The sequence below is a fragment of the Chelonoidis abingdonii genome, chromosome 2, assembly GCF_003597395.2.
Source record: "Chelonoidis abingdonii isolate Lonesome George chromosome 2, CheloAbing_2.0, whole genome shotgun sequence".
Classification (NCBI taxonomy): domain Eukaryota; kingdom Metazoa; phylum Chordata; order Testudines; family Testudinidae; genus Chelonoidis; species Chelonoidis abingdonii.
In genome coordinates, this window is record NC_133770.1 from 187,693,683 (window position 1) to 187,719,539 (window position 25,857).

General features: G+C 40.1%; 1 protein-coding gene across 2 annotated transcripts in view; it reads left to right on the top strand.

Annotated features, from left to right (window-relative positions):
• The first annotated feature begins 2,751 nt into the window (after window positions 1-2,751).
• The window catches only part of RNF144B (ring finger protein 144B), a 127,557-nt gene continuing 104,451 nt past the window's right edge, over window positions 2,752-25,857 (top strand). The window contains exon 1 of one of the 2 annotated variants that reach the window (XM_075062859.1): window positions 2,752-3,426. The gene's annotated coding sequence lies outside the window, so the exon portion shown is untranslated. Of the gene's footprint in view, window positions 3,427-3,713; window positions 3,785-25,857 lie in introns of those variants that run through there. The other variant, XM_075062860.1, reaches the window with a different exon arrangement.

The following is a 25,857-nucleotide window of genomic DNA, read 5'->3' on the forward strand; positions in this document are numbered from 1 at the left end:
CCCCCTAGAATGGCATGCAGCTCATCATTTCTGCGGGATCTCTGGGGTTCTGACCCAGGGCAGCTGTGCTCTCTGGCTCTCTAGTAGACTTGCCCCATATTCTAGGCAGGACTGAGTTTATTTTTAGACAAAACATAAAGAAGGGAATGACCCAGGGAGTCATTCTCATTTTTGTCTGTGCGTCCCCAGCTGACCTCAGCAAGGCCAGCCAGGAGCACCCATGACAGCAGCAGACGGTACAAAAGGATTGATAACCGTCATCAGCATGTTGTGGTGGAGATATGCTGTGAATTTTTGCTTCAGTAAGAACTTCTTCAATTTGCTGCAAATGAATCTTTATCTTGTCTAGTAGTTTTACCAAACGCTAAGGTTGCAGCTATGTAGAGGCTTATTCTGAGTGAGTTCCATGCTGTATCAGCCTTCAGGGGAGAGACAAACGGTAACAGTGAAATTCCAAGGGAGACTGTGGAATCCCCATCGCTGGAGGTTTTTAAGAATAGGTTGGACACCTGTCAAGGGTGGTCTGGGTTTGCTTGGTCCTGCCTCAGTGGAGGGGGCTGTACTTCATGACTGCTCAAGATCCCTTATAGCTTTACATTTCTATAAGAAATGAAAGACAGAAGTGTCTCTTTATTAAGCCACAGGCCACACAAATGATAGGGAGAGATGGTTGAAACTAATGTAACACTTTCGATTTATTGTAGGATGCGCAGGTTTGGACTTGATCTGAAGTAAGATGGAGGACTTCTAAGGGAGGTGCTCCAGGAAGTGTGACAATTTAGGCTCTAGTGCTGTAAACACACATGTAATTATTCAACTCACTTGACTAGGACAGTGGGAGTGATCCACCAATGTCTTCCCCTTCTGGCAGTCAGATGTTTATGGTCGCCCCAAGCATAGGGGTTCTGACCCGGGGCAGCTGTATGTCCTTGTATGAGTCACTTAATCTCCCCTCCATCAGTTTTCCCATCTGTAAAACAGGAATACAAATGAACAAATACTTGTTCATTTACCTCACAGAGGTGTTAAGAGAATTAATTAGTTAATGATTGTAAAGTGTTGTTAAGCACTGAAAAAATTTAAAGACTCATAAATGCTAAGAATTATTATTAACATTAGAAGCTTTATATAGCTTTTTAACCTAAATGTCACATAATTGTCGCCAAAATAGAAGTCTAAACATGAAAGAGATAATTGGTTGACTTAACAAAAATAATTTTCAAAACAGTAGAAAATAGAAAATAATTGAAACATTAGGCAGTATATCACGATTAATCAATAATTGCCTAATCTAATAGCACAACTGCTCACTGTAGGCTTATAAAGGATAATTTAAACTTGTTTTGATTGTCAAGAATAATTGATTTATGAAGTGTTTCCTCATGAGATTCTCCTGGACTCTAACAATGTCCTGAGAATGTGCTGTGTTTTTCTCCTACATCCATTGTATATTTGTAGAACAGCAGAATATAGTTGCATTCAAACTGTTCATGTGTATTTAGGTATTATCATTCACATGAAATAAGCAGTAAAACATAAACTGATGCAAGTGGTTCCAGCTGCAGTTGCTCCTCCTACTGTAAAGGACAAAACATAGATATGTACCACATTTCAAGATAAGCACATGCAAAAATCAAACTAGATCCTAAAGCTGTAAGAAACCCCAGATATAGATAATGAATCAAAATTGAAATTGAACTGGATATTTTCTCAGTAGATGCTACAAACTTTTCATTAGATGATATGATACATACACTGAAAATGAATGACAACACTAATTCTGGCAACCTGAGCTATCTGTGGTTGGGTGGTACCAGAAAATGGCTATATATAATGTCATTGGCTCTTGTAGGATAAAGTGAAATTCAATCATATACTCTGAAGTTTGGAGATTACTGCAGAGTGTGTATTTCAAAATGTACACAAATTAAAGTAAAAACTCTGAAACTATGTATTCAGGGAAAGCACTTAAAAGTGTTATTCAGCAGGTCTGATATTTAGAGCTAAATCTACTGTCGGAGAACTCTGCACACAGATTTCAGTACAGCTCTCTTAAGAAATGCAGAGCAGTGGAAATTATTCTGAATCCCTCTTTGTTTGCTGCAAAGATCTGGGTGATGTGGAAATGGCTGAGAAATTGGTTTCTAGGTCTGCATGGTTCAACACAAGGGATCAGATTCTGTTCTCATGCATTGGTCCAACATCATTGCAAACAAAGAGGTTTGGTTAATGCAACTATGGTAGGAGCAGAATGCTGCCCAGGATGAGCATTCAACCAATTGCTAGCCCCTTGTCACCTTTGGCATAGTTTTTGTAATGAACAGTGTGTTTGTATGTGTAAGTCACTTGTGCAAACATTATGTAACCTGTATTTAAGATAAAGGGACACTATCAATTTACATTTGCCCCTTCATTTAGGGGTATTTGCCCTGATTCTGCAAATCTTTATTCACAGATACTAGGCCTTTATATTTTCTTACATAATTATAATAAAAAAAAAAGATTTAGTAAAACCTAACACCAACAGAAAAGTTTCCATTATTATTATTGTTATCAAACAATTCAGTGCTGAGAATCATTACACCAGCTGTAATTCAAAGTGAAATTAACCAAACTGATTTTCATTGTCCAAAATGAAAGACATACATGAAGTCAACAGTGTAAAGAATGACAATCTGGATTTTAACAAGTCTTTAGCATTTATAATCTAAGGTATGATTAATAACAGGGACAATAATAAACGGTTTGCTGACAATACATGATTTAAGCTGACATTCTCCAGAACACAAAAGGCTTTTCTTTTCAGACAGAATGAGGCTCTTTCTTTCTGCTCCCCCTCAAACATTCAGTAGCTGTGGAATCCTCAGACACTGACCCCCGCCTGGTTTCTATACTGTACTCATGAAATGTAAAAAATGAATTTTCCCTTTGTAAGAGGAGAAGGAGGAAGAGGAGGCGGTGCTTTCAGACACACACCGCATGTATGAATTGCAATGAGCAGACCTTGGCGGTTGTGTATCCCTTCCCCAGACTTGCTCAGGGCACAACTTTAGTCCAAGCCGGAGAGATGTAGGTAGGCAGAGGTGGTCCTGCAGCCGCCCACCGCACCTCTTGTCAGCTGAGATCCTGAACTTGTTGCTAACATCCTCCTCAGGAGAGGAGAAGAGAGGGAGCTGAGTTAGGGAATGATAGAGGAAAGAAAGAAGTGAACAGAGTAGAGGAGTGAGGAAGGGGAGAGAGAGGGAGGAGTGTCTGCAAGAGAGAGGTTTTTCTTTTATTACCTGAAGCTGTTGTCAGTTCTCTCGCTGTTGTTACGCACCAAGAAACTATTGAAATTGCAAGATAACAGGAGCTGGGTTAAGGAAGAAACGCCTCAAAGCTTAAAACTTCATGCCATCCCCTAACTGCTGGGGCAGAGGAAGAAAGGTAAGAAACTAACTGGGGTTATCCCTGTGCAGCTGGGCATTTCGTTCTAATCTAGACCTTTAAACGGGCTTTTCGAGAGCTGCTGTAGTATGAACCCCCCACACGTCTGTAAAGCTCCCTTTTGCAGCATGTCAGCTTCACACGCCATCGGAAGACATTGCATTCATACTTGTGGCGAAGTGAGTTCGTGTGGCGGAGGGGTGCAGAGGCTTGTTACTGTTACACCACTGGCTCAGTGCTGCAGCTGCGCCCACAAGCGCTTGCCGCCTGTGGTGTCAGCGTTTCCATTATAGACCACGGGCTGCTACTCAGCACACACACAGCGTCAAGCCAGGATTTTCTCATGGATTGGTTGAAGGTAGGTAGAAAGCCAGGGACATTTCTCCCTTCCTTCTTCCCCCCAACAAACAACTTTCCCCTGGCTTGTAAGTAAACAGTGATTTCCTATTTAAGGAACGTACCTCCCGCCCTCCCCCCGATTTTTCCATGGTTTGCATTATTATTTGCAAAATATGTGCTTTTACTATGGTCTGCAGCTTGGGGATCTTTGCACAGCTTCCTTCTACACTAGGAATTTTGCAAATAAAAGATGGATTTTCCTTATTTATCTTACGAATACATCTATAGGCTCGTTCTTTTTTAAAGCAGTATACTGATTTGGAGATTTTATTCAGTTGGGAATTTTATTTTACATATTTTTAATAAAATATTTAAATTTTACATTTTAAGTTCAGTTTAAAAATAGCTTTGATTAAATGTCCACTTACATTTTGAAACACATATTTAAAAATATAAATGACAGATATTTTACATATGTTTTGCATATGCACTCCTTGCCTTTTCAGTTTGCTTTTGTTACTGCATGTGCAGTGCCAAGTTAGGACCTAATCTTGCAAACTCTTCCTATCTGGGGCAAGCAGCAGACACCACTGTTTTGGTCTGCTTAATGTATCTTCTCTACACATATGCACACCATATATAATTTGAAAGCTTATTATGTCTATTTTAAGATGATTGTGGAGTTGTTAAATGGTGCTGCTACCATGGAAACGGGGGATAAATAATGAAACCATCAACATGTTAAAAATGACCACTTTGAAATATTTGCATTCATTTCTGTTAGTTTAATGACTATATATTATTTCAAGACATAAAATTGGATTTTGTTGTGACCCCAAAATATAACAATCTAAAGGCTAAAACAAAATTAAATAATACATTTGTATTGGTATCATTGAATGTATTAGTGCTGGTAACATTGCTAGTCAACATCATTATCATCTAGTTCCTCACTGTGATCTCTGTCAAGAGTGCATGGGTTACCACAGTCTTCATTGCCTTGGCATGTACCAAGTTCTGTGCAGAGAAGATTAAACTGACTACAGCAACAGTTGCTTGTGCAATGATCCCTACTTGGAGAGGCACAAAAAAGGTCTTGTAGAGGCTCAGAGGCCATTGGGCCCTTGAAGAATAGGGGAAGTAGCTCATCATCCATATTTTTTCCATCTAAGTTGCCATGGTGATCCAATATCTGGCTTACCTAGGGCAAGAACATTCAAATCTTTGTTTGCCAAGATATTTGTTTGACATGCTCTTCGAAACTGTCCTCACACAGTGGGTGTTTGGCCACTATCTTGTCCTTTTTAATAGTTAGATTGAAATGCAAGCAATACAGGTCTCTGTGGGGCTCCTTTTTTTCCTCATTCTGGGCATTGTGACCAAGTTCCTCCTCTACCTTGGTGGCACCTGCGCTTATTGGCAGATTTGTTCACCTCAGTGATCTTCCCCTCTTGTGGAACCCACAGTCTGGGTCAGCTCCTCCTGTGTCTGATCAGGAGTTGGGAGGTTTGGCGGGAACCCGGGCCCGCCCTCTACTCCAGGTTCCAGCCTAGGGCCCTGTGGATCGCAGCTGTCTATAGTGCCTCCTGTAACAGCTGCATGACAGCTACAACTCCCTGGGCTACTTCCCCATGGCCTCCTCCAAACACCTTCTTTATCCTCACCACAGGACCTTCCTCCTGGTGTCTGATAACGCTTGTCCTCCTCAATCCTCCAGCAGTACACTCACTCACTCTCAGCTTCTTGCTCCCAGCTCCTCACACACGCTCCTTCTCCTCTGGCTCCTCTCTGCCTGACTGGAGTGAGCTCCTTTTTAAACCCAGGTGCCCTGATTAGCCTGCCTGGATTGGCTGCAGGTGTTCTAATTAAAATAGCTATCTCTACTGCCTTTTAGAAAGATCTTAATTGGTTCCAGGTGTTTTGATTAACCTGGAGCAACTGCCATTTGGTTACCCGGGTCCTAGGGATTTGTTTAGCCTGGGGCTAACATACCTGTTTCTCAGTACTTTACTGTAGCTATCTGGCCTTGTCCCATCACAGCATACAGCACTGCAACCAACTTCCTTGCTGGAGAGATTGCAGTTTGTCAGTTTCACTCTCCCAATTTGGCAAGATCTCTAAAGAGGTAAGTTCCCTTCATTGTAACAACATTAAACAAATTTTTTTCCCGGTACCAAATAGGGATGACACAGAGTCAAATGCTGTTAATGTGTGTACAGCAGGAAGTATGTTATAGTAGTCAGGAGTGAGTGCATCACAAATTGCATGCACAGGTATGAAGCAGTGCTTGTCAGTTGTGCTGGTAATGGTGCCTGTTTCAGTCTACATGTTATCTAAGTGCTCCATATGTGGAAAATAGTAAACAGCAAGGACCAAACCATCTGTCTAAGGTGATCTAATTATAGCGTGACCAGATAGCAAGTGTGAAACATTGGGACAAAGGTGGGGTGTAATAGGCGCTTGTATAAGACAAAGCCCTGAATATTGTGACTGTCCCTATAAAATCGGGTCATCTGGTCACCCTACCTAATTACTATGGTTCCTTTGACACCAAGAGCCCCAAAAGCCATATTGGCACATCCAGCATGCAGAAGCATACTTATGTCAACTTTCTTTTGAGTACTGTACAAGTCTTGGGCTTCTTCAGCATCTCTACTGGTGATGGACTTTGCTACTTCACCATTAGAAAAGCCTCCAGCAAGAAGAAGTGTTTATGTTGGGAGTGCTCCCACACGCTCAGATGCATTTTGAACCATATATTCACGGAAGAATTTTACAGTTGACTGCTTATTGGATGTCAAGTTTAGAAACTTTTCCCATGGAAACACAGGATGTCCACCAATCACCTGACATTTTTTCCATCCAACCTTAGATCCTATCTTTCTTCAGTTTTCACTGAGTAACTGTTGTCATATCTGTCAAAGACTTCAGTTACAGAACGAGCTTTGTGATATCCTTTAGGACCTGCCTCAAATACTTAGCAGCCAAATTCAAATGCGTGGAATTTCTTTCCAGCCATCATCATGGCACTTCTGAATGATGTACACTGTAGTTTCTTTGTTATGTACTCTTAGCTCATGGATTGTTTCATCTTGAGCTTCCAGCTGATGCCCTAATTCAGCTTTGTCTGTTCCTCTCATTGTTCCATCAGCATGGAAGAAGGGACATAGGCACAGGTCCTGTTGGGTGACTAATAACAATTATCACTGAAACATCATTTCTGCATCTTGCAAAGGAAAACAGTTTCTGGAGTGATAGCTGCTGTGATTGTCCTTCCCTTGTCAGACTTAAATTTGGTCTTCGTGGCCATGTTGGCAAATGTTTTTAGGCCAAATTTCTTGACTGGGCTGAAGAAGCTGCATGTTCTATCAGAATCAAGCGCACCACTCACAAATCTCTCCATTTGCTCTTCACCAACATTTGCTATTTTCACTACACTTTTGTACATCTTATGTTACATGCAATCCAGTAGACATGTTGACAAGTACCTCTGGGTGTGATTCAGGGTCTGGGTTTGTCCTGTGGTGGGTTAATGCATGGGCCCATGGGCCATGTCCAGAGGTCCTGGCCAATCCGGGGGGTCCTGCAGGACTGCCAGAACCAATGTAGAAGTGTGTGTGGGGGGGACCCAAAAGTTCTTTATGCCTGGGCCCCAATAAATCTTAATTTGCCTCTGGGTTTTTCATATTGTTGATGAGATCTGTAACATGCTCCTCATCCCTTTTCAGTGTGCAGGCAAGGAATTGCTTGTTGACTTTGTCTTTGCTACTTCTTGTTAGGCCACTGCTTTCTCCCTTGGCTTTTTTCATATTCATAATACGAAGCTGTGTATTCCCATCTCTAACACTAATACTGACTTGTGCATATGTGTCACTGAATTAAAAAACTAGTTTCTAGAATATTTCAAAGGCTAGTACTGCATGCACAGGCAATTACAAATGAAAACAGTGTATGTACAAAAGCTCTCAAATGGAGAAGCATTACATTAAGAATTCACATACGTTTGTATCTACCCACTCTGCAGTTTAAACTATGGGCATGCAATCTCTGCTGCTGGTGCACAACCTTCAGCGTGAGCCTGATCTGATCAGCAAATTTCAGTTGAAAATGTAGAAAACTATTGTCATCACTTTTGAGATACTTTAACATTTAAGAAAATGCGATGTGAAAACATTTAGTGGTAGTATTTTGCAAAATGTTGATATGTACCATTTTTGCCACATACTAAAAAGCTTAATCATTCCTGAAAAAAATACCTGCCCATGCAAATCCAATCATTTTTTTAAATATATAGTTAAACACCATATTAAGTTATTGAAATGAACTTAAACTCTAGTCATAGTCATGTTTCAGTATTTCTGGAACTGTGCCAAAATTGGCATTTTCTCATTTTGGGTTCCATTGTTTCACTTCTACAGGCTTACAGCATCATTTGACAGCTCCACCTGATACCTCATCTAAACATACGTAAAATAAGCTTTCAAATGATCTATGATGTAGATGTGTGTAAGGTGCATACATTAAACTCCAAAAATATGGCCCTTTTTGGAGAACTGCCACATGCCTACTCAGGCAAAGAGTTTATTGCTATGACTAGTTCCAATGATTTTGCAGGACTCCACTCTTCATGTGCATTGAGAAATACATAAACAATAGATGGTGACAGATGTCAACATTCTGAATAATAAATGCTTGCTAAGATTGTCTAAAGTCATACAGTATATATATAATACCTATATATGATAGAGTGTACATGTTTCTTTAACAACATCATGGCCTGTCACATAAACTTTAATCTGAGTCTTTTTTTTTTTTAATTAATGCAGTTTCCCAATGGATCTGTGTTCACTCACGTATTAAAGTAATTTTAATGGTTTGGCTTAAACCAACAAAATCCAGAAAATTCAGCAAAGAAGCCAAAACAGTATCCTTAACTGAACTTTTTGTACTATACCTAAGATTTTGCTTTTAATATATTATGTAAAGTTATCCATTGTTTGATGACCCTTGCAGTACTTAGATTTAGTGAAGTAAGCTAAGGGTAGTCAGACAAATTCTGTAAAAGCAGCAGAGAATCCTGTGGCACCTTATAGACTAACAGACGTTTTGGAGCGTAAACTTTCGTGGGTGAATACCCACTTCGTCAGACGCAGGTAGTGGAAATTTCCAGGGGTAGGTATATATATGCTAGCAAGCAAGCTAGAGATAACGAGGTTAGTTCAATCAGGAAGGATGGGGCCCTGTTCTAGCAGTAGAGGTGTGAAAACCAAGGGAGGAGAAACTGGTTCTGTAATTGGCAAGCCATTCACAGTCTTTGTTTAGTCCAGAGCTGATTGTGTCAAATTTGCAGATGAACTGAAGCTCAGCAGTTTCTCTTTGAAGTCTGGTCCTGAAGTTTTTTTGCTGCAGGATGGCCACCTTAAGGTCTGCTATAGTGTGGCCAGGGAGGTTGAAGTGCTCTCCTACAGGTTTTTGTATATTGCCATTCCTGATATCTGATTTGTGTCCATTTATCCTTTTCCGTAGTGACTGTCCAGTTTGGCCGATGTACATAGCAAATTCTGCTCTCACTTACCATGGTATAAATCTGAAATACTGTAACTCCATTGGTTTCAGAGGAATAACTCTGGATTTATATTTATGTAACTGAGAGCAGAGTCTGTCCCAGAACTTCAGTCATATTTTCTGGATTTTGCGAGTTTAAGCCAAACTCATGACATTATTTTAATATAGGATTTATGTGTAAATTTAGTAATCCATGAGTTGACTGGTTCTCCTCTTTGGTAGTCTGGGACTTACGTAATTGTGAGTACACATGTAACACATGTTTTTAATAGGGACAAAAAACCACAGTATTGTTTTGTGTGGCTAAAAGCTACAAGCATTCTTTTCTGAATACGTTTGTTCAATGGAAAGTCTGATATGACAGGACTAAATGCTTTAGGGAAACTATTATAAATATTTTTGTCTGAAGAAAAAAGCCTTGGCAAATCCACATCTAGCAAATCAAGATAAGGTTGACTCTTAAAATATAAGAGTGTTTTTAAGAATCATTATAATAAGATCCTAGACTAGAGAAGTACCTGAATATAAGGACGGCCAAATTTGCCTTGGTAATTGCTGCACCTCAAAAGTTTCACAAATTTCTGACATCTAGTTGCCTCATGGGGCTCTCTGTATTCTGCAAGCGGTAGAGTTTCTCAAACAGTGGATCACCATCCCCAAGGGTGTTATGTTGGGTCTCCAGGGACCTGCATCATGAGATAAAGCCACAGATTTCAGAGTCTTAGAAATCAGATCCACTTTTTGGTTCCTGTTCTATATTAGTTCGTCTTTAAGAAGTGCTCAGATACTACAGTGATGGTGCCAGATAAGAACCTACTTAGGATGTAAGACTAGAAAGGATTTACTGGGTCATAAAGTCCAGTCAGCTGCTATCACAGGCAACCCTGCCATATAATCCCGTCTGAAAATTTATCAAACTAGTTAGGTTATTTGCCCCTACTATGCCTATTTGGAGGCTGTTCCAGAACCTCATTCCTATGATGGTTAGAAACCTTCTAATTTCCAGCCTAAATTTATTCATGGCCAGTTTCTACTAGTTCCTGTGTGAATATTGTTTTGAAGCTTAAAGAGCTCTTCTGCGTTCCTGGTGTTTATTCTCCTGATGTATATAAAGAGAGCAATTATATCCCCTCTCAACCTTCATTCTGGTAGACTAAACAAGCCAAGCTCTTTCAGTCTCTTCTCGTAAGATCTCCATTCCTCTGACCATCCTAGTACCCAATCTCTGCACTTGTTCCAATGTGAAATAATCTCTCTTGAACATGGGTCACCAGAACTGTACACAGATTTCCAGATGAGGTTATACTAGTGACTTGCACAATGGTAGTAATACTTCCCTATTTCTATTGGAAATACCTCTGATGATACTTCCTAGGATCACATTTGCTCTTTATATAGCCACATTACAGTGGTGCCTCACAGGTATCTTATGTTCAACTAGTGCATCCAGGTCACTCTCTTCCTCTGTCATTTCCAGCTGATAAGATTTTTGCTATAAACTGGGAATTTATTAGTCCCTAAGTGCATGACCTTGCACTTTGTACCATTACATTTTATCCCATTTCTATTATTCCATTTCTCTAGGTCATCCAGTTCTTCCTGTACAATATTCCAAATCCTTCTCTGAGTAGATAATGCCTTCCAACTTTGTGACATCAGCAAATTTCATGAGCACACTCCTATTTTTTGTGCAAATGTCATTAAAGAAAATATTAAGTAAGACTGGTCCCAAGACTAATCCTTGAGGAACTCTACTAGTAACTACCCTCCAGTTTATTTTTCCTTTTTAAAGGAGAATCTATTTTATACTCTATTTAAAAAACAAGATATGTGACCTTACTTGGCACAGAAGATCACAGATCTTGGCTCTTCATCAGGCCAAATGATTCATCTGAAAAATGGGCCTAGTGATGGAAGTGTCTTTGTCATTGCTATGAGCTCTGTACAAAAACATTAGCCTGGAAATGCAGTCATTGTACACTTCTTCATAAGACCCTTCCTGCCTGATGGATTAGTGCTAAAAATTGGTTCTCTGTCTTCACTGATCTTTATATCTATTAGGGAAAAACTGGATTAACTGCAATTTCTGTCTGCAGATTGAGAAACAATGGACTGTTCTCACCTGGAAAACACACAAAATATGTTTCATTATTTAAAATAAAAATAAAAAATTAAGTACATGTTTTCCTGACACAGAGAATCCTTCTCTATTCATTCAGGAGCAATATGCCCTTGAATATCATTACACACTTTCTAAATACTTTGAAAGCCCTTTGAAAGCCATTTAAGAAGGATCCTGATTAGCTGACTTGCTATCAGCTTTAGGATACTCTTCTTCCCAGTGTTGATATCACTGAGGTCATCAAAGAGTGTTCATTTGGGGAGGCCGTTCTGCAGGTATTTTCTGAATAGTAACAGTAGTGCATGGAAGATGGAATCCCAAATGCAGTTGATGGTGTAGTAAAGGGAAACACTTTTCCTCTCTGACACTGTGATTAAGTTCCACGCCTGCTGATTTGGAGAAAACTGTGGAGCTTCCGTGGCCAGAACCCACACAACTATAAACATTTTGTACTTTTCAAAATCAATGCAGTATAATGTATTAGTACCAGTGTAGAGAGGGCCAGTGTTGTTTTTAGCACAAATTTTTGAGACTGGTGTTTTTTGCTGTGCTGGGGGAAAAGGGGCAGTAGCTTCCCTAATATATTGCTGCTACAGAAAACTGAGGGATTTATGTTGTGATTCAGTAATGAATAGCTCTGTTTAAAAAAAATATCACCATAGGAAGTCAGCACGGGATACAGAAATACACAAAGAAGTTACTGTGAAACTAGACAACTTTTTAGACCACTTATTGCACTTTTCATTTCAAGGCATAAAACAGTAAATTTTGAGCAGAGAAAGCCAATCTGTATCAAGAATACTTTAACAAATAACATTATTAATAGAAAATGTCACTTACTAAGATCCATTAGTTTTAAGATATAACATATTGCAACTACTGGACATTTGTTCTTTTAGATCATATAATTGTTAATAAATGTGTGCTTTGAAAACAGGAACATAAAGCTCAAATATAAAGGTTTGAGCACTTTTTTTTTACAAGAATTACAAATATAAACACAAGGATGTTATTTATCAGGCTTTGCGGTATTATTTAAAATGTAGAGACTGTGCCATATATTGCCCCATATGTCATATACTGCCATGAGAAGCAAGGCTGGCCTTACCATGAGGCGAACTGAGGTGGTTGCCTCAGGTGCCAGACTATGGGGGGTGCCATTAGGACCCAGAGTGTAGAAAATTGTGTCTGCTGCTGGTGCATATGTATTCTCTGCTCTAGATGCACAGAGACGGTGGAGTGCTGTGCTGGCGGAAGGAGGGCACAAGAGACATAACAGGCAAGCAGGAGAAAAAGTGAGAGGGAATAACAGAAAGCAGCAGGAACTGCTGTGGGGGAGAGGAGGAGGAGCCTCCTATGTACCTCTCTAGCACCCCCAGGAGTCTAGACTGATTAACACCAACTTCTCAGGGAGCTTCCTGTTTCCTGCTGCTTCCCTGAACCCACTTGAGGAGAACAGGCAGTCAACTGAAGTAGTAGGAGCCAGTTAGGCCCTTAAGACGCTGATATCTTCCCTCACTCAGGCCCTGTTACAGCCTGCTTATTTGTCCCCTTCAACTGAGTGTTGAGAGCCACTATAGCTGGCACAGAACAGCAGTCATGAGTGAAAGAAGAAAATGGCCATCTGGGGTAGCATTCAGAAAAAGAAAGAAAGCAAAGGAAGCTTTTCTATCTAAGCAGGAAGCAGCTCTCCTGAGATACATAGACACAAATGTTCACAGTGAGCCTTCCAGCCCCAGTGAGGATGTGAGTGGTGAGAGGATGCCTGATCTTCCAGTTAGTCAGAATGCAGGTGACCTGGCAGCTACTACACATCCATATCTCCATCTCAAACAGATATAACCATGTACATTCCTGAAGAAAAGTGTAGATCAGAGAAGAGTGTGGTGGAGGTACAAGAAACAGCTGCTGATGAGTTTAGTTCCTTATATCTAGATGATCCAGGACTGTGGACCCACTTGAGCAGTAGCCCGAGAGACTTCCTTGTACTGCATGGGCCACAGCAAGTGAAAAATTTCATGTTCCTCAAAGACAATGAAAAAAGAAGTTTCCATCCAACACATTACTGGTGTGAATTCCCCAAGGGTGACAAAGTGGAGAGGTCATAGCTTATGTACTCAAAAACCCAGAATGCTGCATACTGTTTTTGTTGCAAACTCTTCTAGTCTAATTTTCCAGACACATTGGGTTCTACAGGAACAAAGGACTGGAAAAATCTGGCTAGAATCTGGCGTGCCATGAGAAGGCAGCAAATCACCAGAGAGCATTCCATAGGTGGAAATAGCTTGAGATTTGACTAAGGTTAAAGGCCACCACAGATGATCAGCATGAAGAGAAGATTGCATCAAAGTTCTGCAAAAGGCTCATTGCCATTGTGACAGTGCTTGCTACCCAAAACCAAGCACTGCATGGCACTTCAGATCAGCTGCATGTGCCAAACAATGGAAACTTCCTTAAAATTGTGGAGCTGACAAGCTTAGTTTGATGCTGTACTCCAGGAGCATCTAAGAAGAGTCACCACCCAAGAAATGAACACACCCCATAATGTTGGAAAAAAATTCAAAATGAGATCATTCAGTTACTGGCTACAAAAGTGATACAGAAGATTGTGGCAGATCTGAAGTCAGCAAGATATTACTCTGTTATTCTGGACTGCACATCTGACATCAGCCATATGGAACAAATAGCTTTAATGATGCATTTGTAACAACAAGAGAACCTAGTGAAAATGTCCCTGCAATGATGGCTGTCAGAGAGCATTTTTTAGAATTTATTGACATTGATGATACTACAGGAGCTGGTATGACAAATGTGCTTCTTAGAAAGATGGAAGATAGAGGAATTGTGATAGCTGACATGAGAAGTCAGGGCTATGATAATGGTCCCAACATGAGAGGAAAGAACAGAGGAGTGCAGACATGGATCTGAGAGTTAACCCCTCGAGCTTTTTTTGTCCCATGCAGTTCTCATTCATTGAACTTGGTGGTCAGTGATGCAGCATCAGCTTCTAGTCAGGCTGCTGATTTTTTTAATGTAATTCAAAGCATCTGTGTATTTTTCTCTGCATCAACTCATTGATGGCAAATTTTGAAGCAACATCTGGGAACATCCTCTCTGACACTGAAACCACTGAGTGTCATACGATGGGAAAGTCAAGTGGAGGTGATAAAGCCTATCAAACACCAAACTGGGAAGATTGATGATGAATAGTTGCTATTATGGAGGATAATGCTATGATAGGAACTGTTCGTGGGAGAACAGTGGCAGAGGGAAATGGAATCACCAGAAACATACATAACTTCAAATTTCTATGTGGCTTAGTTTTGTGGCATGATATACAGTTTGAAATAAATGTTGTAAGCAAGAGTCTCCAAGGTGTTGAGCAATGGAACAACTGGACAAAGCAAAGTCATACCTATAGCCTTACCAGTCAGATGAGGGGTTTCAAAACGTTTGCACAGAAGTTGGCAGAGGAACTTCACAGCGAAGCTATTTTCCCACCCATTCAAGAATACAAGAGTCACCAAAGAAGATGACATTTTGATTACGAGGCATGGGATAATCTCATAAGAGACCCCTAACAACAATTCAAAGTTGAATTCTTTAAATGGGTGCTAGATTGTGCAATATTGTCAGTTGAAGAAAGTTTCATGCAGCTCAAGGAACACAGCAGTATATTTGGGATGTTGTATGATAATCCAAAACTCCTCACTATACCTGAAGAAGTCCTACACCAGCAATGCAAGGCACTAGAGCGTGTTGACACATGATGACATGCGATATTGATATGAGTAATTTAGGTGATGAACTGAAAGCCCTTTCAAGATACATTTCAGCAGGATCAACTCCAAAGGCTATTCTGGAATAAATGTGCATATGTGCACAAATAAAATGACCACTCTCTTTCCAAATGCTTTTGTTGCTCTGCACATACTTCTAACACTTCCTGTAACAGTTGCCAGTGGAGAACGCAGCTTCTCCAAGCTGAAGTTAATAAAAACACAGCTACACTCCACAATGATACAGGAGAGGCTGGTCAGCCTTGCAACCATCTCAATAGAGCATGAGCTGGCCCAGACTGTGGACCTTCAGCAGGAAGCGGTTCAAATCTTTGCAAGCAAGAAGGCACGGAAAGCACCACTTTCATTATTCAAACAGATAAAAATGTCAGTGTTTACTATGCAGACAAAAAAAGTTACATTTGCTGTTCAGGCATTTGAAAGTTGTGTTACTTAAAATTTTTGAACAAGGCATTTAAGTTGTTAGTTCTCCTTTATTGGGGTAGGTAGCAAAGCAGTACCATGAGAGGAGGAGAACAGAAAGAAGGCAGAAATGAGACTTTTCAGAGTTTTGGCCGAAACGAGGGGGCATGGCTCCCTGCCTGAGGTGCCAAAATGTTGTGGGCCAGCCCTGATGAGGAGGAACGTGTATGAAGCGAACGAAAATTGCACTGGTCTGAAATCTGTGCCCTGTTCTAATCAGCCTCTGGACCAGTGCTAAAAACCACTGCTAGACCAAGAAGCAGGGCCCATTTAGAAGACTGATACCACACGCACATCTTCTGAGACAGAAGGCTTTGATTTATAGATTCCCAGTGGCATATAATTATTATTATAAGCCCTAGAAGATGTTAGGTTTTAAAATTACATATTTCATTCCCATTTCAGTGTAGTATTGCTGGAGTCCCACTTGAATTCTGCTAAGAGTTAGTGGCTGCTGCTTAAAGAGCTGCTGTGGCTAGAAATGAATGCTCTGTATCGTTGGAAAGCTGATAGCTGGAGTTTCTCATGATATCAAATGATTCATAAGATATCTGTTGCTAGAATTATGTTTCAACTGAAATGGAAGAACTCCCTCCCACCCCAAGTTGGTAATCAGAGTAACATGCTTTTAAAATACTATGTGGTCTTCAAGGGGTAGGAACATTTGAGGACACTAGTGTAAATGCTCATAGGACCAGTAAACTTAACTTTTTCTAGCATTGGTCCTGGATCAGTGATAGGAAAATTTTTTTTCTGATCCCTGAAATGTCTTTTGGAAAGAGGAGAATGAAAAACACAGTGTTGCTCATGTAGTATTTGGGGTTTGAAACAGACAGCAGTGGGTTTAGATCTGGACAATGACTTCTACTTAAAGAAATTTATTTTAAAATAATTAAAAAATGGAGCACTATTTGTCTTTGTAGGATTCCTATTACTACTGATTTTCTCTTTACATTACAGTATAAACAAATTACTTACCCTATTCATCCTAAATTGATTTCACTTTTAAGGTGAAAGAAATCTGCTTCCTTACTTTATTTGCTGGTTCAAGAAACACCTTGCACAGTTCTCTAAAGCATGTATTTCCATCTTTTCCCAGTCTATTGTATTTAAGAGGAGAATAGCATCATGTATTTATTTAAAATTCTTCATATTCCAGGGTACAAACTTGGTGATAATTCTGGGCTGTGTCAAATTTAAAATGAAACCTGCATTTGTGAGATGTGACTTCATAACAGCTGTATAATATCAAGTCATAGAAGGTATTTGAAAATGTTCCTTTCAAATACTATCTTGCAGAGTTCATTGCTGACCTTGCAGAATAATATATATTTTAACAGCATATGCATCTTGCTTCTACAACCTCGAGAAGGAGGACCAATATAACCCTTCAAAGTCAATCTGTGAAATCCTTCTAAATTTTCTTTTTAGACAGGATTAATCATAACTTAAAAAAAAAATCTTTAAAGTTCCTTAGTATTTCAAGGAGGTGGGGGTGTTGATATTATAACAATTCTGTTTCTTACCTCCTACAATTTTTTAATTTACCCAATCTTTTGTTAATTTTGTGTAAATTCCCTTAATTTCACAGCAACTGTTTGATCCTATGATTTGCAATATTTGCTATATTTATAGCATAAAACAAATGTATAATTTGTTTAATAAATTATTGCACAAGAAAGACAATGGCACTATTATTACTGAAAGCATTAAACTAAAAGCTTCACTGAGCTCGATTTTTTTCTTTCTTGTGTAATCTATGAAATGTTTGATTTCATAATCAACAAGAAATGATCTTGGAACTAGAAGGTAAAGATTTTGACCCTTCTTCACTGATTTACTTAATATCTGTCTTCACTAACTGGTAATGGCTTAAGCCTCTGTTCACTAAGCATTTACTCCTATGTTTAGGGGTCGGGCCCATGGAACAATTTAAGCATTTGCCTAAGTACTGTGCTGAATAAGGATGAATTGCTGAACTGAGACCTTGCAGAATAAAGTATTTTATTAATTAATTGTGGCAGTAGTTGTTTAATGATTTTTGTCACTGCTTCAAGTGTTCATTTGCTTAAGATCCAACTGGCGGTTGCATAAACGTACAGCTGAGGCTCTGGAATCTTTATAATTTCTTTCAGTACTGTAGTCACCTCTATTAAATGTGCATCTCCATGGGATGGGTTTATCCGTACATTTCCACTGAAGCGACGTGATTTTACCAGCTTGGAAGCACTCAGCTGAGCTATACTAACATCTCCATGGTACTACATAGGCAATTCACTTGAATGGGGAAGCAGCCCGGGGTAAAAAAAGGTGTCTGTGAAAATGTACCACTCATTTTTTAAGGGTCTCCATGGCTTTCCATCCTCAGACTATTTTTCTCCTATAGGACTTCTTTCAAACAGTGAATACTTTATTTACTTATTTTTTTTCTTCATCTGTAGAACAATAAATATTAAAAAGCAATTCTTGTAAATTATTTTCTACTAATTCTTGTAAATGATTTTCTCCTTCTGAAAAGCAACTGCTAATTCTTGTTTAAATATGTAATATATAAGTGGAATGTTAGCTATTACAATTTTTCATCATAAAAGAGAGTTATTTTCCCTCTTCTATATCATGATCTTTAGAGAATTAACAGCTAATAGAAAGTAATAATTCATATAATAAAACAGAAATCCTGATCTATCATGTGGAAACATCATAATTCTTTTGTTCTAGCATCAGTCTACATTCTCCCATGCTCATACTAATCTTTCATTTTCCAACAGAGATTTCAGGAATAGGAGAAGTGCCTGAGAATCTTAACATGAATCTGTGAACTCTACCATAATTTACATTGTAAAAATATAATAGTTATAAAGTAGAACTGAATTTCCTCTGGGTATACAAGCTTACTTTTTTGGTTCTATAGCCATTCATAAATTTTGTGAGCTCTGATCTTGTGGTTAATGACCACAGCAGAGCCCTATCACAGACTTGTAATCACTCCAGGACTATATATATTATTCCTCCATTTTATGGCATGATAAATATTTTTATATTATGGGAAACATAATTTGGTTTACATTTTGATAATGAACTTGCATTAAATCTAGGAAGATGAAAGTCTGAAAGCTATTGTAGAAGTGCTACATAATCCAGGTAATTGAATTCTCATTTTCCACACTAAAATGAGTCAAATCCTACTTAAAGCACAAGCAACACACATGTAGCCTCCCAGATCCCTGCAGTTAGAATCCTTTAAATAAAAGCTTGGGTGCTAAGATAGTGTCTCTCTTGCTCATTCTTCCATCAAGGAGAGTGAAAAAGTAGTTATTTAAATACCCTTTCATGTCTCTGGCTTACTGAACAGGAACAAGATGAAGGCTCATGTTATGTTACTAATCCCATGATTTTAGCTATATTGCTGGTCATGCATAATGTATCATTAGGCTGTACTGAATTCTAAAGGATATTTGCTCCCAAGCAGTAATCTTCAATATATTATAAAGCATCCTGGAAGGAAATATCATTCTTGTCACAGGGGATATCTTTGTCATCAGACTTTTAGACTCAAAACCTCTTACCAAGGTAAAAAAGTAGTTAGAATAACCTATCATCAATCTTTATACCACTATTAAAGGTGTGAAATTTTAATTCATTGCAAGGTTATAATTCTTATTCATTCACAGCTGCGATTAATATGCAATGGGTGTTAAGAAATAGTAAGCATTATAAGGAAGAGTGGAAAAATGAGTTGAAAAGCCACCCTTGCGAGTTCCTGAATAATCTTATTAAAGAACAACCTTTGACGCATCCAGAGAAATGACCCTTGTGCTGGGAAGCCATAAGGACACAGAGAGAGTGGTTAAGTTCAGCGTAGGTGAGGATTCCAAGTAAAGGCATTACGTCATACTCATAGATAAGAACGCTACAGGGAAAAAAAAAAGGTTAATGCAATGTTAAGGTTAAGAATTTAAATTTAAATCTGCACTAGTGAATTTGAACTGTTCCTAACTAAACTGGAGGGATAGTACTAGTGTGTAAGCATAGCGTCCATCCTGGTCATGCTGTTCCAGGACACTACAGTTTTTGACCTCTGCAAACACTGTTTCTCTTCACTGTTTCAGCTGCCATGCCCTCTAAGTACAAACATGCTACAGTTCCAGGCACAGCTCCTGGAAGCAATGGCTTCTTGGAGGTTTCAAAATGAACTGTGGAATACCTCATGGCACCCAGAGGAATTGTGACAGAAGAGGTAAAACTCCCATGTTCTCCTGGGAAACTTCCATAATTCCTCTGCTGATGCTACTTCCAAGCCTTTTTTCTCAGAATGGAGGCCAAGGTGAATGTTCAACTTATGTTTCTTTCTCAGTAAGAAAACTTTCTTCTGGAGTTTTTGAGGCATTTGAAGTGTTTGTGGCCAGGCAGTGGAATGTTCCACAGTGCCTGTGAAGAATCAGAAAATAAGATGACCTCATCAGGGCTGTATTTGTAAGTCAAGTGCACCAAATGGACCATTACCACAGACTAAGCATCTACTGCCTCTCGGGTGAGTGTTCTAACCAGTGGGCTACAGAATTGCTCTAACAATGTGTCTGGCTCGACTAATATTTAATTATTCAAGTATGTAATTAAAGTGGAACAACTTCCACAGAAGACACTGAGAGAGACTCACATCAGAATATCTCATACCTGAGTGGTTAAGGCACTTGCCTGGGAGGTGGCACAGCCTAGGGCAAATCCTTTCTCCTCATCAGCTAGAGGGAGGCATTGAACTGGCAGGGGCTGTCTCCCACATCCCAGGTGAGTTCCCTAACCACTGTGCTAAAGGTTTTAAGGGAGGTCTTCCTTCCACAGCTCTTATGTGGAGTTAGGAGCCCTCTGATTGCACCCACTGGATTGGGCCCCACATGGAACTTAGGTGGCCAAACCCTTATCTTCCCCCAGTTCATGGATTGCTAGCAGAGAGAGGTGCTGAACTTGGAGGGGTTGGGACTTAGAACCCCTCTCACCAGCAGGAGCGGATTTACACTTTACATGTCCCTAAGCACAGCATATTCAGCATCTTATTGCCTACAGTTGACCTTCATGTTGCACACAATTTTAGAGAGGTAAGGCTGGCACCCTAGGCACGTGCCTATTGTGCCTAAATGGAACTCTGGCCCTGCTCACCAGCATCTTCCATTGGGTAGCTTCCTGCCTGGTGTACTGGCTTTCTGGATCACAGTGTAGGCACTGTCTCTTCTCGTTCATTGTATAGGGAGCCTAGGGTGGCCAGGTGTCTGGTTTTCAGTGTCTGGTCAGATCAACTGACTGGACACCCAAAGTTTGGTTACTGTGAGCAGGAGAGATGGGAGGTGCTGGGTCATCACCCATGGCATCCCTACTCATCTGGGGCCGCCTTCTGCCTTTGTTGGGCAGCTGCAGCTCCCAGCCCCAGCTCCACAGGAAAATCTCTCCTGACCCAGCTGGGAAGGGAAAAGCAGCAAGTGAGAGGGAGAGAGGGGAAGAGGAATGGATCGGGGTGGGACCTCAGGGGAAAAGGTAGGGGAGGGCTACAGGCTCAGGGGGAAAAGGTAGGGCAGGTGAGGTTCCAGCACTCCTGCTGGAGTGTCCGGTTTTTAAATATTACCAAGTTGGCAACCCTAGCAGAGCTTAGGCAATGAACTCAGGCTTTGTGGATCACTTAGGGTTGCCAATCCTCCAGGATTGTCCTGGAGTCTCCAGAAATTAAAGATTAATCTATAATTAAATATTATGTCATGTGATGAAACCTCCAGGAGTATGTCCAACCAAAAATTGGCAACCCTAGCGTTGTTCCTATGGTTTTCTAGGTGCCTAAAAATTAGGTGCTGCAAGACATTCAGTGTCAAAACACCTAAATGTCCGCAGTACTTGCCTTTTTATTTATTTATTATTTTTTGCTGCTCCGCCGGCAGCACTCACCTTTTTTTTTTCTTCTCCCTCTCTCTCTGCTCTGCCAGCAACATTCACCTGTTTTTCCTTCTCTCTCTCTCTCTCTCCCTCTCTCTGTCCGCCAGCAGCTCTTGATTTATGCAAAGTGGAACATCTTGAACAAGAGAGACTGGGAAAGTCCACATCAGAATATCCCTGAACCCCAGTAGTTAGAGTGATCACTTGAGAGGTCTCCTATCAGGACAAATTTAGAATAAGTAATACTGATTTTTCTGCTCCCCCCCATTGATGCTTTGCTTTTTTTTGCTCTGCTGGTGGACCCCCACCCCCTCACATGTGTCCCGATATTTTCTCCCTCTCATCTGGTCACCCTAGCGTTGGCTAGGGGCCTTCTGTGGCCCTGCACGCACACCCAGCTCTGGGAGGAGACGCCACTCTCCAGGGCGCATGGCTCCTGACACCCGTCCTTGTTTCACCATCCCATGCTGGGCCCGGCTCCTCCTGCTGCAGTGTGCATGCAGCGTGCTTGTCCAGCATTCCGCTGCTGTGCCACTGTTGTCCCTCCTGCTCCGGTTGGGCTGTGTTGTGTTCACCTGGCATGCAGCATCCTCCAGGTCTGGGCAGGTCTAGCACTAGGGCCAGAGCAGAGTCGGGCTGGGAGGTGGGCCTGGATGCTAAGTGGGTGGGCCGTGGCCCACCTAGGCCCATGTGTGGCTATGCCCCGGCTCCATATTCCAGTGGTTAGGGTACTCACCTAAGAGGTGGTAAACCCATGATCCTCAACAAGAAGAGGGGGGAACTGAACTGTGGTCTCTCCATAGCCTGGGTGAGTATCCTTGTCACTGGGGTAAAGGTTATGAGGGGGTTGTTCTCCTTCTGTTCCCCCAGGCAGGCCATTATGTGTGGAGTTAGGCCTGCACTGCTGCCATTCTTGCTTAGGTGCCTGACTCCAAGAGAGGAGTTGTGGCTCTGGATCCCAAATGGAGAGAGATATTTTGATTAAGGTCCATTTTTAATTCTATAATTATATAGTCTTGGATGTGATTTTAAAAAGGACACTATCTTAGTGTCCATGAAATCATATACAATATGAATATATAATATTCTGGAGTATAGATAGCCTCTATGATTTGATGATATAAGGTGAGACCTTGCAAAGTCTAGTCTTGCAAAGTCATTATACAAATTTATTATACCCTAATGTCTACAATCTAGTTTCCCATCCTTAAACTAAGGATACTTTCCTCATTTAAAGAGAGTGAGTAAATACAAATTTGCAAGGAGGTTGTCATTTACCACTTGAAATAGTTGATAAAGAACTCTAAACGTGACCACTAGAGGGCTGTTTAGACTAATATAAAGTGTAATAGTAGAATATAGTGTTTTGCATGTAAAAATCTAACACTCAGGTGACACTCTGGGTTCTGTACTTTTTCCAGACCTGAAGAAAACCTCAGCATAAGTTCAAAAGCTTGGCTCTTTTTCACCAATAGAAGTTGGTCCAAAAAAAGATATTACCTCACCCACCTTGTCTCTCTAAGAAAAATCTAAGGTATTTTCTCTCTTACATGTTACTCTCAGTAATTCAATAGCTAAATGATGATGTAATTAGCCATCTATACTGATATATAACTATCTTCTTTCATTTTCAATAAAAACAAAATCATGGCCTTTAAGTAAAGGAAAGAATGGACTTTGCTGTCCTATAAACAAATTATATTTGGGATCTTAGAGCCACTATATATCCTAGTCTGACCGGGTTTATCCAGTATTTTTATGCAATTTCCTGATCACTGTTTGTTCAAATTTCCTGATCACTGTTTGTTCAAATTTCCTTCATGTCCCAATTTCAAGCAATTTAGCCTAAGGCCGGTATACTTTTACATCTCATTCTGTTTGTCTGTTCTACCCCATCTGATTTCTTTTCCAATATAGTGGTTGTATTTTCAGTAAAGCATAGATTATGAGGCCTGAATCTCCATTGCTTTACACCATAGGGAGTCATTGGCACACCTATACAAAGGGGGTTTAAAATATTACTACTCTGATTTGGTAGTATTTTACACCTATTTTACAGGTGTCAATCATTATTCAAGATGCAAGGCAGTGGCGAACGATCCTCAGCTGTATAATTTGACATAGCTTCTTTGAAGTGAGCTGTGTTACTTTAGCTAAGAATTTCATCTTTTGTGTTTATTTCAGTCTTTACTGATACTGTTGTGTGTGAAGCTAAAATAAAAAGCACTGTTTTGGTAGGAAAATTCATGAAACCAGAGCTGCTGTTGTACAAGTTTTAGCAGAACAGTGTTCTCATTGCCACAGTTTAAATAGTGCTTGGCATCAGAGAGTATTTGCATCTGTATTATCATTTGTACGCCCTCTTGGGATTTTTCCGTGCTTGCTATACATCAGTTGTCCTAATGTTGCTTCACTGATACGGATGTACTGTAGAAAATGATTAATGTTAGACGGATGTGTTACAAGTTGAAACTAGATATTGTAATATCACTTAATTACATTCATTGTAGGAAACAGATTTCAGTGCTCACCACTGCTTTACTCTTTCAGAGGAGGGAGGCCTAAGACTATGCACCAAAACTAATAAACTATCATTTGACATCTGAAACTTGTCAATAAGTTTAAGGAAAAGCTTGTGGAGAACAGCATGTAGACTACTGAGCTGTATAAAAGACTAAGGGCCATTTTTTGCCTGCATAAGAGATAAAAACAATGAAAAAACTAATGAAATTGAAGGGCTGGTCACGAAATAGTCACTCTGTGGTACCAGCCCTACAAACAAATGGAGATTTCCCTCAATAAATAATGGTTGCCAATGGCAGAATTATCTTGCATGGGATCTGACTACATGCTATCAAACAGTCCCCAATCCCTTAAAGTTACTTGGTTTTTCAGTAGTGTTTTCCCACAGAGGGCATGACTTGTCCCTAGCTCTTTGTAAGATTGTTCTGTACCCTAAATTCAGCCTCCAAGCTGAATATTTTGGGTTGTGAAGAAATGTAACATGAAGTTGAGTATACACTTACGGAATCTATTTGAACTATTTTAATGTCAGAAGATGTATGCTTCTCAATGGAACTTGAAAACTTGCTTATTCAAAATACCTATTATCCAAAAGAGGGTTGTATCTTACCACAAAGAACAACAAATTCTAGCCAGGTATTGGGCATAATATTAGCCCACCAGAATAACCAGCAATGGGAGCATGGTGAGAAAGTTGTCCATCCCTTTTGTGGCTCCTCCCAAGTCCCACCAAGGTCACATTACAGGTCCTACATGATAAGAGCTGCAGAGGATCATTTTGCATTGAGGCCATGGACATGTTTATTTGTGTACACATCTACCCTGCAAATGGCCCCATTCAGAATTGACCATAAAAATTATTCCTGCTGGTGTGTGTATGTGGCAGATTAGTGCCAGACTGTACTGCTTTTGCAGTGTAAATCTGAGTTTACCCTTTTCCTTGCATTTTTTTGACATTTTTGCTTTAAATCTGACCAGCATTCTTATACAGGCCTATTTTGTAACAGTCTGACAAATCACATTCATCCATTCTGTAACTAAGTGGTCAAAGGGTAGCACTAGCTTAGATTTTTAACAGTATTTTTCCTCAAAGTGCTAGAATTGCAGTAAAAACTGTGACTATTGAGATCTTCTTACAGCAGCGGGTTTCCTTGTTTCACATTTATAACAGTAAATAGATGATTACCAAGGACATTACAATTTCTGTTTCCCTATATACAGTTGAGGTCATGCCTGACAATTTCCACCAGCAAAGCAATTAGTCCAATGTGGGTATATGTAAATACACTTTGCAAAAGAATTCGAGATATTGCTCTTTGTTTTTTGGTTATGAAGTCACCTGAAAACTGTAAGAGCACAAATTTGATTCAGCCTGTACTAAGAGAAGGGCAGCTGTTGTATTTCTACTTGTCCCTAAATGATTAAATATGGCGCAAGTGATGACTTAGGCCTGGTCTACACTACGCGTTTAAACCGATTTTAGCAGCGTTAAACCGATTTAACGCCGCACCCATTCACACTACGAGGCCCTTTATATCTATATAAAGGGCTCTTTACATCAGTTTCTGTACTCCTCCCCGACGAGAGGAGTAGCGCTAAAATCGGTATTACCATATTGGATTAGGGTTAGTGTGGCTGCAAATCGACGGTATTGGCCTCCGGGCGGTATCCCACAGTGCACCACTGTGACCGCTCTGGACAGCA